Below are 13403 nucleotides of genomic sequence, written 5' to 3' on the forward strand. Positions count from 1 at the left end.
GAGACTCGTTCGATTCTTGCCTTCATCATTTGGATATAGTTCTTGAGAGATGTCAAGCGAAGAGTTTGGTTTTGAACTTTGAGAAGTGCCATTTTATGGTCACCGAAGGGATTGTTCTGGGACACGAGGTCTCGGAAAGGGGAATCCAGGTAGATCGAGCAAAGGTGGACGTTATATCTAAATTACCATTTCCTACTGATCAGAAGGGGATTAGGGGTTTTCTGGGGCATGCCGGATTTTATCGACGATTTATTAAGGATTTCTCCAAAATCGCCCAACCCCTTACCAGGCTACTTCAAAATGACGTGGAGTTCGTTTTTGATGAGCAATGCAAGGCTGCTTTCAATCTTCTCAAGGAAAAGCTGATATCCGCACCTATCATACGGGCTCCTGACTGGGACCATCCTTTCGAAGTAATGTGCGACGCCAGCGACTTTGCGGTAGGGGCCGTGCTGGGTCAGAAGATCGATGGGAAGAGGTACGTAATTTTTTATGCGTCCAAGACTTTGAATCAAGCCCAGCGGAATTACGATACCACTGAAAAAGAGATGCTGGCAGTGGTGTATTCTTTCGAGAAGTTCCGGCCGTATTTGTTGGGATCCAAGGTCATAGTATATACTGACCATGCAGCCATTAAGTATCTGATTGCCAAGAAGGAATCCAAACCACGCTTGATCCGATGGATACTCTTGTTACAAGAATTTGATTGGGAGGTGGAAGATAAGAGAGGAGTCGAGAACAAGGTGGCAGACCATTTGAGCAGAATAATGCAAGATGGAAACAGTGACGGAGTGCATGATAAGTTTCCAGAGGAACATTTATTTGAGGTGATTTTTGTGCCCAGGAAAATTGATTGGGAAGTAGTGTACAAACTTACTGGTCAGAATGATACAGCAAAAGGAAAGGAGAAGGTAGGGCAGGAGCCATGGTATGCGGACCTGGCTAACTACCTAGTAACTGGAGAACTTCCAGAAGCACCAAGTGTTACCAAGGCACAAAGAATGAAGATCAAGAGTGAAGCAAAATACTACTTTTGGGACGACCCCTACCTATGGAGGGTAGGATCCGATCAAGTGATAAGAAGGTGCATTCCTGACTGGGAGCAACGGGATGTTCTAACCCACTGCCATTCGTTAGCATGCGGAGGACATTTCGGATCCAAGAAGACGGCAAGGAAGATTATGGATAGCGGCTTTTATTGGCCAACACTCAACAAAGATGCGTACGAGTTCTGCAGAAGTTGCGAGCGTTGCCAACTGACCGGTGGAATATCTGCCCGGGACGAAATGCCGCAGGTTCCTATAATAGTTTGCGAGCTATTCGACATATGGGGAATGGATTTCATGGGGCCTTTTCCTTCGTCCTATGGCAATCTGTATATCCTAGTCGCGGTAGATTACGTCTCCAAATGGGTAGAAGCCAAGGCCACAAGTACGTGTGAAGCAAAGGAGGTGGCCAAGTTCTTAAAGAGTCATATCTTCAGCCGGTTCGGAGTTCCAAGGGCGATCATATCAGATCAAGGTACACACTTCTGTAATCGCACAATTGAAGCCTTAATGAAGAAATACGGTGTGCACCATAGACTTTCCAGCCCGTACCATCCGCAAGCCAATGGTCAAGCAGAGATCTCTAACCGTGAGATAAAGAAGATTTTGGAGAAGACTGTGAACACTTCGAGGAAAGACTGGAGTGTGAGGTTAGAGGATGCTCTCTGGGCGTATCGAACAGCCTACAAGACTCCCATAGGCATGTCCCCTTACCGGATTGTCTTTGGTAAGATGTGCCATTTACCAGTTGGAATCGAGCATCGAGCATACTGGGCAGTACAGAAAGTGAATATGGATGCTACAGCCTGTGAAGAGGAAAGGAAGCTGCAACTGCAGGAGCTTGAGGAACTTAGATTGGAGTCATTCGACTCCGCCATGTGGTACAAAGAACGAACTAAATTTTGGCATGACCGAAATCTGAGGACGAAGGAGCTCCATGTTGGCCAGAAAGTACTACTCTTCCAGTCAAGATTGAAGCTTATGCCAGGGAAACTCAAGTCCAAATGGACAGGACCTTACATCATAACTGCACTCCGATCCAACGGGGCAGTAGAAATTTCAGGGAGTTTTCCTAACTCGGAACCTTTCATAGTAAATGGACATAGGTTGAAAATATTCAGGGAGAATAGCGAAGTGGGTGTAGTGGATGAAATTCCACTGCAAACACTTACATCGGTTTCATACTGATCAGTAAGATGGGAATTTGGAATTCCACATGGCTAGTTCCTTTTTGATAATTTTCTGCGTATACTGGCCAAGTAGGATTCCAAATTACCCAAGAAAGGTGTAAATATTGTAAATACGTAATTAGTCTTTGCATGTCAGATAATTCCTAAGAAAATCCAAAAAAATATTTTCGGGCCTTAAATTTAATTTGGAGTACACATTGACCAAGAGACTACCTATTTGGTGCTATTTCAATTCTAATTTAAGAGCCCATTTGAATTATTTCCCTTATTAGGTAGGTATCGAGAAAAGACGAAATTTTGAATTAAGACTTATGCAGCTTTTGCAGGGTGGCAGCGGCTGGAGTGGCGTGGAGCAGAGAGAGTAGACGCGATAGCCAATCAGGGGCCAGCATTCCTAACCGCCTTCTATCCAAGCGTCGCGACCGGCAACTCCCTATAGCCGGTTGCAACCACCTGCAACTGCTATCTCTCGCCTAAATTAAACGACCGTCCCAAACTTTATCCCTCACAAACCCTCATTTTCAAATTCCCTTTCTCAAGAGATATTATCCCATACTCTCTCAAGAAAGCGTAAATCACAAACCCTCAATTTCTTCCATTTTCTCCCAGATAGCAAGACCAAATTCCACTGTTTACAAGCCCTAATTTTCAGCCATGGGGAAGAAAGCATTTGCTACCAAAATCAAACCGCCCTCAAAGAAGGTCAGTGAGGAAAGAAACCTCGAAATACCACCACCACTAAACCCACAACGTCCCGCGCCAACACAACAAGCCCCGCCGATGGTCTCTCTGGATGCAATGACGGAGTTTCTCCGATTGCAGGATCCGAATAGGAATTGGGCAGCGGAGTTAGAGTATTTTAACCAAGGTAGAGGGCAAGGGAGCGGAGCCGGAGCAACTCATGCGGCAACCATGCCAGTAACCACTACGCAACCCTTGACCCCTATTTCATCTACATTGCCGATTCCGTCGATGATTCCCCAGGAAAGCAACCCCTCAACTGAAGCCGAAATGACAGAGACGGAAGAATTTTTTCCGACGACCCAGGAAGCCGAACTTGAGGATCTCGAGGCCATTGCGGCTTATTATGCCTCTGATGAGGAAGAAAGAGCGGAAAGGCTGAGAAGGGAGCAACAAGACCAGGAAGGGGGAGAAGGAATTGAGGAGACGCCAGAAGTGGAAGCGGTTCACCAAGAAGTAATTAGGGAGGAGATCGACCTGAATAAGTCGGCCCAAAAGCGCGGCCTCATGACGGAAACGGAGTTTGAATCAATAGTGGAGGAGGTGAATCGCAGGGAAGATGCTGCTCTAATGGCTGAGGGTCTAGACCTCGCATCAAGGGCAGTAGGAGAGGATGAACAAGCTTTTACAGAACCCATACCGAAGGATAAGGCATCGCAGTCAGTAGGGGAAGAGGAGAGGGAAGAACAGAGTGAAGAAAAAGGGGCAGAGCCAGTTGATACCCAAGTGGAAGCAGGGGATGATCGAATGCAAGTAGAGGAGGGGAGACCAACCGTAGACACTCAAGTGCCGGAAACTGTGGCGCCTCCCGTCTTAAAACCCCACCCAGTGAAGCGGCAATTGGTCCTGAAGACGCGGGTATCTCAGCGATGCCTGGGCAAAAGAGCAGCCAGCAAGGCCAAGACAAACACGGCTGAGAACCCAGTAGAGATCGAGAGCGAGGAAGAACAAGCCACTCCAACGAAGGCAGGGGGTGAACCTGCACAGCCTACTGCTCAGGAGGAAGAAGCACAATATCAGCGAGAAAGAAAAAGGAAAGGAAAAGCCGTTGTGAAGAACAAGCCGAGTACCAAAAAACCGCGTACCGTGAACACAAGCATCGTGATCACTGAGGCTGACCAGAGGACCCCATCAAACCGGCAAACACAGAGTGACAGTGAATATGAGATCAGTGAAGAATCTGAATCCGATAGCGATACGACCATGGAAGATGAGGAGTACAAGGAGCAGCAACTCCCTAACGATCATCGGGAACTATTGCATCCACCTGCAGAACCACTCCGATATAAGCGTTGGACGGTGGAGCTCACAGATGACGTGGTGGAGGGGATGCAATTTTTTGACTCCAAGGAGCTCCAATCCATCTATCGCACCAAGAACGCAAAAGGCAAGAAGGTTAAGTGTGGAAAGGTAATTCATCTCCCCTCGTTAGATGAATTGAAGGTTCGGGAATCGTTTCTCGCCCTTTTCCACGAATTGGGTTTTGAATGGCTGTTAAGGAATGAGAATTTGAATGTTCCGGTCGATTTGGCCAAGGAATTTTTCGCGACCTTTCGATTCAAGGTCACAACGGATTTGGATGTAGAGTGCATCAGTTTCAGAGTATTTGGAGGAGAGATTAGGATGAATTTGATTGAATGGACTGTTCGGCTAGGGATATGCAGTTTGGAGGAGGCCATAGGGCCCGAGTGGAGAGATAGGGAGCGGGGGATTCCCCGCAGGCATGTGGACTTTGAGCCCCAGGTAGCTTGGGAAGAGCTTACTCACCCCGGGGCAGGACAGTTTCAGTCCACTATCTCCCGATCTATCCATCTCAACGATCCTAATCTACGCCTGGTTCAACTCTTCTTGGGTTACAACCTTTTAGGACAGTCGAATTCGGCAGTCCGGACATCGATGACGGAATTGTATCTTATGTGGTGTGCCAAGAGAGGCAAGAAGTTGCACTTAGGGTTCTGGACTGCATACACATGTCACCTCATCGCTACCCACCCAGCACGGAATATTTCCCTCTGCCATATATTGGGAATCTTTGTGAGAAACAATGTCACCGTTTCAGAGGACGAAGACTTAACCCCCTTGGCGATGGTGGACGCCCCAGGATTTTTGATACCCCCCTATTCGTCCGGACGAATGCGGTATACATGAGGCAAGGCGTGCCACACTTCTACGCGATGGGAGAGGAAGCTACACCCACTGCTCGGTTGGCAGCAGCTCATGAAGCACCGGCACACGACCAGAGACAAGAGGGGATGGAAAAAGCTATGGAGAAGATAGCGGAGGGAAGCAGGCAGATAAGGGCAGACATGATCGGATTGGCATCGGACCAGGAACAGCGTCAAGCCAGAATGGAGAAGGAAATGGATGAAGTTAGAGAGGAGAATAAGCAATTGAAAGCAGAGATGGTCAAGCTAGCGGCAGTGATGGAAAGGATGTTGGAGAGATCTGCAGAGCAGGAGACATTGGCTCAAAAGCAAGACGCTATGGAGACGTTAGTGACTACTTTGGGAGAGGAAAATCATCGATTGATCACGGAGATGGGCCGGATGGCATCCGTGATAGATGTGTTGTTGGAAGAAGTGACCAGCCGGAAGAAAGAACAAGCTACAGGAACAAGCGGCCATGCTGGCCAGGATGTTGAACCACAAGTCCCAGAGACCGTAGTGAAGGAGCAAGAGGAAGAGAAAGCCGAGGTGCTGGCAACTGCCGAGGAGCCGGCAAAGGATGATGAGCACCAAGCTGGAATGGAGACAGACCAACCGGAGGACCAACCGATAGAACGACCTGCACCACCTGCCCCACGAAGGAGCAGGAGACTCCGATAGACCCCCTACTGACCAAGTTAGTTTTTCTTTTTAAGTTTCAGTTTTTCTTTTAACTTTTCGTATTGTTGTTATAAGTTGGTTTTGTTTAGGTAGTATAATTTGTGTTTGTGCGCAAACCCCACTTCAAAACACTTAGCCTATTCCATAGTCTAAGTGTGAGAAGTTAAGGGTTAGTTTCTTTGGAGCATGTTTTCTTTGTTTTGTTTGTTTTGTTTTCTATGTCGCATGCATGTTAGCTCACACTTAGCCCATTGCATGGTCTAAGTGTGAGGAGTTTGTATATATGTGTTTGTGGTTATGTTTTGTTGATCTCTGTATAGGTGATAAAACCTCTCTCACTTAGCCTATTCCATAGTCTAAGTGTGAGAAGTTTTTGTTTTAGTTTTGCTGTTTGTTGTCTGTGTGCAATCGTACTGGCCATTACCTTTTCCACTTCACAGCCTTATCTGAGGGCAGACACTTGTGAAGTGAGAGGGGGGACGCAATGGCCAGTAAGATGTATGTATATATGTGTAGTCTTTGTGTTTGTGCTTTTGTTTTGTTTTGTTAGGTCTAGTTTTATGTTGTTTGTGATTGGGCTTAAAACTCAACCGTCTTGAGCTGAAGGTGAGGGGAATTGAGGGAGATAGGACATGCTGGAAAACCTAAACCATCCCCGTTAGTACCTCCTAGTCAGGATAGATGAGGTGAGTATGAGAGAAAAGCCCATACTTAGAGCCAAACACGAAAGCCCTCTAAAAATGCGAGTTATAAGCCTTAAAGTGGAACCACTTTCCACATATATTGAAAAAAAAAAAGAGAGAGAGGCTGCCACAATTCGCCTAGGGTGAAGTGATCACGGGTAGCAAATACTGAAGGCAGTAGGAACCCCCCCCTTGTTGAAAAAAAAAAAAAAAAAAAAAAACCACCTTTAGAACCCTTTATTCTTAACCTTTTATATACCCAGATAAACACCCCAGCCGACTGGGACTGTGTAAGGCATGAAACAATGGAGCTTACTGGCCAGGAAGAAGTGCGGAAAAGCAGAAGCCAGCTGGGCGAAAAAGTTAGAAGAAAATCGACCAGGGAGTCATTCCCAGTCCAAAAAAAGAGAAGAAGGAATAAGGGTGGCGAAGCCACGAAGGAATGAAAAAAAGAAAAAAAAAAGGGAACCGAGAAAGTGAAGAAAATGGTCAGAAAGATTTGACCACAAAAAAAGAGATGAATGAAGGAATAAGGGTGGCGAAGCCACAAGATACTACTGACCAGTGGAGATCAAAGCCAGAAGCGCCAACTAAAGAAAGCAACTGATCAGAAGCCTAACATACACAGTTCCCCCGCATAAATAAAAATAGAAATTTTTGAACCTTAGAGCCTTAGGAACATCCACCGAAAACATTACAAGCCAACAGCCCCGTTACAAGCCTATAAGTCCTTCAGTAGCCGCTCGTGGAATCTAAGTCCGAAGCAATTGTGGTGAGCATAATGAGAGAATGCAGTCCTGACATTCCTGGTGAGGTATGAGCGACTGAGCGAACCTAGTGTTGGGCCAAGAGTGTGGGCGATCTTGACAAACAGATATACTGACTGGAAGAGAAAAGGGGGGCGGCAGAAGTTCAAGGCTGTCTAAGGCCGGATTGTTATTGTTGATACATAGTAGATAGGTATTTATAGGACTCTCCATATAAATATACCTAGGAACTATACTTATTGGAACTCCACATTATAAATGTTATTCTCTTCCCAACAAGTTGGAACTCCACACATTCTCTTCCCAATATACTTGGGACACTTCAAGTTATCTTTCCAACACTCCCCTTCAAGTTAAGTATCGAGTTTTTCGACACTTAACTTGCACGATCTTCACTTTTGATAAATAGTTTATACTCGTATTCAGGAGTCCTTCACTTTTCATTGACAGTTTAAGCTTGTATCATAGAGCTTCTTCAATTTTTTGATTGGCAGTTTTAACTCGTGTCAAGGAGCTAATCTAGACAGTTTTTACTCATGTCCGGGAGCCATCTTAGATAGTTTTAGCTCATATCAAGGAGCCATCTTAGACCTTTTTTTGCTCGTATCTAGGAGCCACTTAGATAGTTTTAGCTCGTATCTAGGAGCCTCTTCATTTTTTTTGACCAACAGTTTTTACTCGTGTCGAGGAGCTCATTCAGACAGTTTTGACTCTTGTCGAGGAGCTCATTCAGACAGTTTTGACTCTTGTCGAGGAGCTAATTCTGACAGTTTTGACTCTTGTCGAGGAGCTTATCTAGACAGTTTTTGCTCGTATCTAGGAGCCATTCATCTTTGGACTGAATTTAAATTGCAGCCCAAAGCTTAATTTTGGAAGGCCATTCTTGGCCGATTTCGCTCATATACAATGAGCCCATATTCTTTTCATTGTTTCCCTTCTTGAGCCCAATAATGCTAGGCCCAATTTTTTCTTTTTCTTGAAACATAATTGAGAAGACGTCAACACCCGCCTCCTTTCTCCTTCTCTTCTCCAATTGACGATGGCCATGCCTTTTCTGAATCTTCTCTTCTTTGAGACAATCTGTTAAGCGGAAACACTTATCGAATACCCAAGTTTACAGCCTAGTTGAAGGCGTAAACTTCAGTCATCTCTCCTCCTTCCGACGAGGCCGCCTCCTTCTGGTTTCTCCAGCTGTGGTAGTCCTCTCCCCCTCGGCCGGACAAACCGAGGACTACTCCTCTGTTTTCTTCTCTTGATTGTGGCAATGCGATGCTACACCATCAGCAACCACCAGCGACCTATTCACTGCTGCCTCCTTCTCCATCAATGCTAGAATAGCCCGGCAGTCTAATTCTTCCCCTCAGCCGGACAGTGTCGTTGCTCACTTTTCAGCCTCTTCTCGGCATTCTTCTAGCAGCTATTATGGCCTTACTTCCCGATGCCATCAATAATTTCCTTTCTTCGAAGACTCTCTTCGGTCGAAGCAACTTGATGCTATAGAGTATTCACCGCCATTCCTGCGGTCATCATATCGATCTTCTCCGGCACCATGACCTTCACAGCGGCTGTGTGGTGACACAATCTCTCTCCCCCTCGCCGCACAGACGTTGGCTGCTCCGCCTCTATGTTTTCTTCTCTTTCGGAGGTGGAGACTCGATTTCTTCCATGGCTGCTCCTCTGCAGCCTTCTTCTCCGTCTGTGGCGGCTCCTGCGCCAACTCATAGGTGTGTGTAAACTTCGGCCAGCTACTTCTTCATCGGTCGGAGCGACGCCTGGCTCTCTCGACAACATCTGCTCGATCGCTGCTTCGCTCTTCCACTGGCCTTCTTCGGCAATGGGTGAAATCATCCGACAATTGTATTGTTCGGTCGCTGGCTCGCTCTTCCACTGGTCACATCCTTTTGGTTTTTCCGTGGAGGCTTTCGAGTTCTTCTTCCACAGTTATTCCTTCTCCGGCTGTGGGTGGAACTATCCTGCAGTGGAAGTCCTCCCCCCTCGGCCGGATGGTTCTTGAACAGGGTTGCTCCAGTTGCTGTTGCAACACATCCAGTTGCTTCTTCTCTCCTCGATTTTGCGGTGACACAACATCGTCGTGCGTGGTTCGCTTTGGGCCTCTAGTGCCGCTGCTTTTTTACTCAGCGGGCAAACGATTCACCGCCGCTGCCAGTGATGTTTAGCTGCCAACCTTGCTTCTCGCCGCTGCCATCTCCACCGTGGTTCGGTCGTTCGTAAAGTAGCAGTCGTTATCGCCGACGTTCATCGCTGTCGGGGTTCTGTAGCCGTTGCCATCGCCTTGCGCTACCTCTCGCCGTCTCTATTCCTACCGCGGCGCTGCTGTTGCTTAATCTCGATGTTGCCTCGCCGTGATCGGGCTTCGCCTTGTGATGCCCATTCGAAATTCTACCACCGAGAACTCACTGTCGTCATCTCGGTCCAGCCAAGCATCATCGTCGTTTACAGCGCCGCCGCCAGCCTCTGACGCGGTCCCTGCCTTTGCCGTCGTGACGCTGTTTCCGTCGGATCTTGCTATGCTATCATGATAAGTCGTATTCTAGGCCTTGGTTACGGGTCAGTATGATGTGCTTAATTGATTATATTTGCAAAACAGTTGTTTAAAGTGTGCAGGTTAAGCATTCTAGCCAGTAGGGAAGTTTCGGAATGTTCAGGTGAAGAAGGCGCCAGCATGATCTCATACTGATCAGTATTCGTGCTAAAACGGCTTGAGATGGAGAAGACGGATAGCTGGGACGGATTACCCACAATTAAGGGCAAAGAAGTCAAATTGCAACGAGGATTTACCCTAAAATCAAGGGTAGCCTCCCTATAAAAGGAAGCCAAATTGGAGAGAAAGGGAGAGACGATACAACATTCACTCATTCACCACCATTTTTAGGTAGAAAGTTCTCTCGGTAGTTTCAGTCTTTCAGCCGTGTCCCGCTTCTTGCCTCGCCGTAGCCATGATCACTTGACGTTCAGATGTTCCCAGAATTCCAGTCATCGTCCATTCCAGCCAGCAAGATCGTAGTTTAGAGTCTCATCGTCCGGAGTGGCAAAACACTTTTACATTGCTTTCGTAGTTTTAAATTTCTCGCTTTCCTTACGTCGGATCTTGTTTACCTTTGGATATTTTCTGCTTTTGAAATACTTTGTTGAAGATCCGAACGTGTTTATGCTATGAAGTTGATTTCCGTTTCGTTTATTGTGGTGTTTCTTTATTCCCTTGCCTAGTTAGCTTAGATCTAAAGTTTCTCGGTGTTTAAAGTGCTGATTCTCTCAATTCCGTTTACGTAACAAATTTCTTTAGGATAGATAAACAAGTACTGTTTGATCGGAAAGTAGGTCGTTGCATGCAAAGCTTAGTTTTAATTTCTGAATCGTTCTTTCATGTTGACCAGTATGCAGAAGTCCAGTTTCAGTGTTTGATTTCGGATTTGAATTCTTAGTTTTGGGTCTGTGTTTGTAAGTTGTTAATCTGAGTTTTTTCCGTGTTGAATCTGGAATTGTTATCTGAATTTTGGAAGTGTTTGTTGAAGAAGATGATGTCTATTTCAATTGGAGGGGACCACTTACTTTTCAAGATGCTTTTGCTTTTGTCCTTCACTTTTAGTTAAGCCCTGTCAGCCCAGTCACAAAACTTCCACTACACTCTGAATATTCTGTTTAGCCCGAAATAGAAACCCGTACCTTCCAAATATTTTCTGTTACAAAATTGTCCTCCCATTCCACGTACACAGTTACATTCCAAATGTTTTCCTTACCGTCTGACCAGTAGAACACCTCCTTTAAGTTCCAGCCTAGGTAGAAACTCAACCCAGCGTGGTAGCTAACCAAATCTTCCGATTGTCACCGCGGTAGTTTAAGAACGCACCATCTCTGTGGGATTCGACCCTTACCACCACTATACTGATCAGTAGAAGTGGGTTGAGGAATCTTTGAAACCAAGGTCTAGGTTAGTTAGGATTTCTATCCTGATCAGTAGGATATATCCTTGCTTGAACGACACCTACGCACCTTAGGTCCTTTCATATCACTTTGTTGGTGATGAGCTACCTGTTGGGCAGAGTTTCAGCCTCATGCTAACTGCAGAGCCTCCCCTTCCTTGATGTTTATTCCGATAGGATTTTTGGTTTTTTTTTCTTTTTTTTGGATATAGAGACAGAGATCGATCCATGCAAGGAATCGAACCTGCTTTGATACCATGTTGAAAAGTAAAATGCGGAAAATAAAACTCAAGAACTCTTGAAGACTACATTTTTATTGATTTGGATTGTTGTTGTTGATACATAGTAGATAGGTATTTATAGGACTCTCCATATAAATATACCTAGGAACTATACTTATTGGAACTCCACATTATAAATGTTATTCTCTTCCCAATAAGTTGGAACTCCACACATTCTCTTCCCAACATACTTGGGACACTTCAAGTTATCTTTCCAACCGCTTTCTCTTAAAGACATTGATTGTAGTTATTTTAGTTGATCTTGTATACCTACTTTCTGAAAGTTGGCATTAAGTTATCTATAGGGAACAAATCCTATTAGGTAGGTTAAAATAATTTTTGAGAGGGAAAAAACCTGTTTAATCATCAGTTAATTTTTGAGAGGGCAAATCTCCAATTTAAGGCTAATCTAATAAACAAATTTCAGGTTTGATATGTCGAGTTCCGGCGAACCGAGCAGAAAACGGCCGTTTATAGAGACAGATAAGCCGAGTACAGTATTGTGCACAGTGGTGGCAATGGATTACAAGAATCTCTTTTACAGAGTGTGTAGTGTGTGCGAAAGGACAATCCCGGTAGCTCTTGCAGCTACTGCAACTTCACCAACAGTTTCAATCCTTCTACTTCCAGTTCCAAACGCCTCTTTCGTATTCTTGTAAGTTGCAAATTATGAAATTTGAATGCTGGAAGGAACATTGGGTGAAAAAATTTCAATTGCTTTTATGAATTTGGATGTAAATTGTAATAGGTGATTTCGATTTGCAGGTGTCAATAGCTACGGATACGAAGATTTTGGTGGTGATAATGTTCGATAGGGCCGCGAGAGTGTTGTTTGGTTGCTCTACTGATGAGTTTTTTCACTTTGCCAAGACTCATCCCTATGCCTGTATGCTTTTGAGCTCATGCATTTGCGCATTTCTTCCAATGAAACAAAAAGTTTAGTAGATTTTGATGTGGAACTGTGCAGCTACAACGGCGAGCAAGGCTCTGGAGGGAGAGATGTTGACTGTAACATTATCAAAGCCGAAGAATGGCAATGCTCAGCACCTGCGTGTGGTGTCAGTTATACCTATGCGAAGTGAGTTTCAGCCAGCCATCCACACTTTGAGGGAATTGTATCCACCCTAACCAGCATTTGCTTTGTCTATGAACTTGGGGATGGAAAATCATTAAATTCTGCTATTGAGTTATTGCAGAAAAACAATGTTTAGCATGGTCTAGTGTTTTCATGGCTTCTCTTTGTAGTTTGATGCTCTGCAAGATTCTTGGCCTCATTTACAAACACGAGGACATGTGTATTCTTCTAAATCTCAATCAAAATCCTCTGTTTATTGTTGATTATGATCATTAGGGATATTTTTTTATGCATTTTGCAGATCAAAATCGAGTCTTGCTCTAGGCTGTGCCAAATATTAGTGAAAATTGCTCTGTTTCACAGAATTCCAATGATGAGAGGTCTGTTTCATCTGAGAGCGGTTAGTTTGTAAAAGTGGTAAATGCCAAATTTTGTCTGGTAACAATGTGAGTGGATACCTGGAAGAGACCAGGCCAGTGGGATTTTTGTTCCAGGAATTGTTTGTCGGATCTCATAACGTTTTTGTGAGCAGTGATCAGATGATCATTGGGATTTTGATCAAGAATCAAACTTATCCTCACCGTTTTAATCCAAACTGATGAATCCTCTTTACCAATCTAAGAAAATTCATCAGAAATGAAGAATAATGTTTTTTTTTTATTATAGGCGTTTATAGTGAAGAAGAAGGAGCGGATTTTGGGCTGAAGGGGAGAAGAAGATGAACACTGAGGAAGTCAGAAGATGAAAATTTTGGTGATGAAATTTGGTAGTCAGTCTTCAACCCTTGCACGCAAGGCAAGGGAGGCGAAGGCGTGACATACGAGTGTGCATCTCAAAAATGACGACGAAATGCA

At 44.9% G+C, this 13403-nt stretch overlaps 1 pseudogene; it reads left to right on the plus strand.

Annotated features, from left to right (window-relative positions):
* Positions 1-11908: 11908 nt before the first annotated feature.
* LOC121770207 lies at positions 11909-12825 on the plus strand (annotated as a pseudogene).
* The last annotated feature ends 578 nt before the right edge of the window (positions 12826-13403 follow it).

The sequence above is a fragment of the Salvia splendens genome, chromosome 16 (assembly GCF_004379255.2).
Source record: "Salvia splendens isolate huo1 chromosome 16, SspV2, whole genome shotgun sequence".
NCBI lineage: Eukaryota > Viridiplantae > Streptophyta > Magnoliopsida > Lamiales > Lamiaceae > Salvia > Salvia splendens.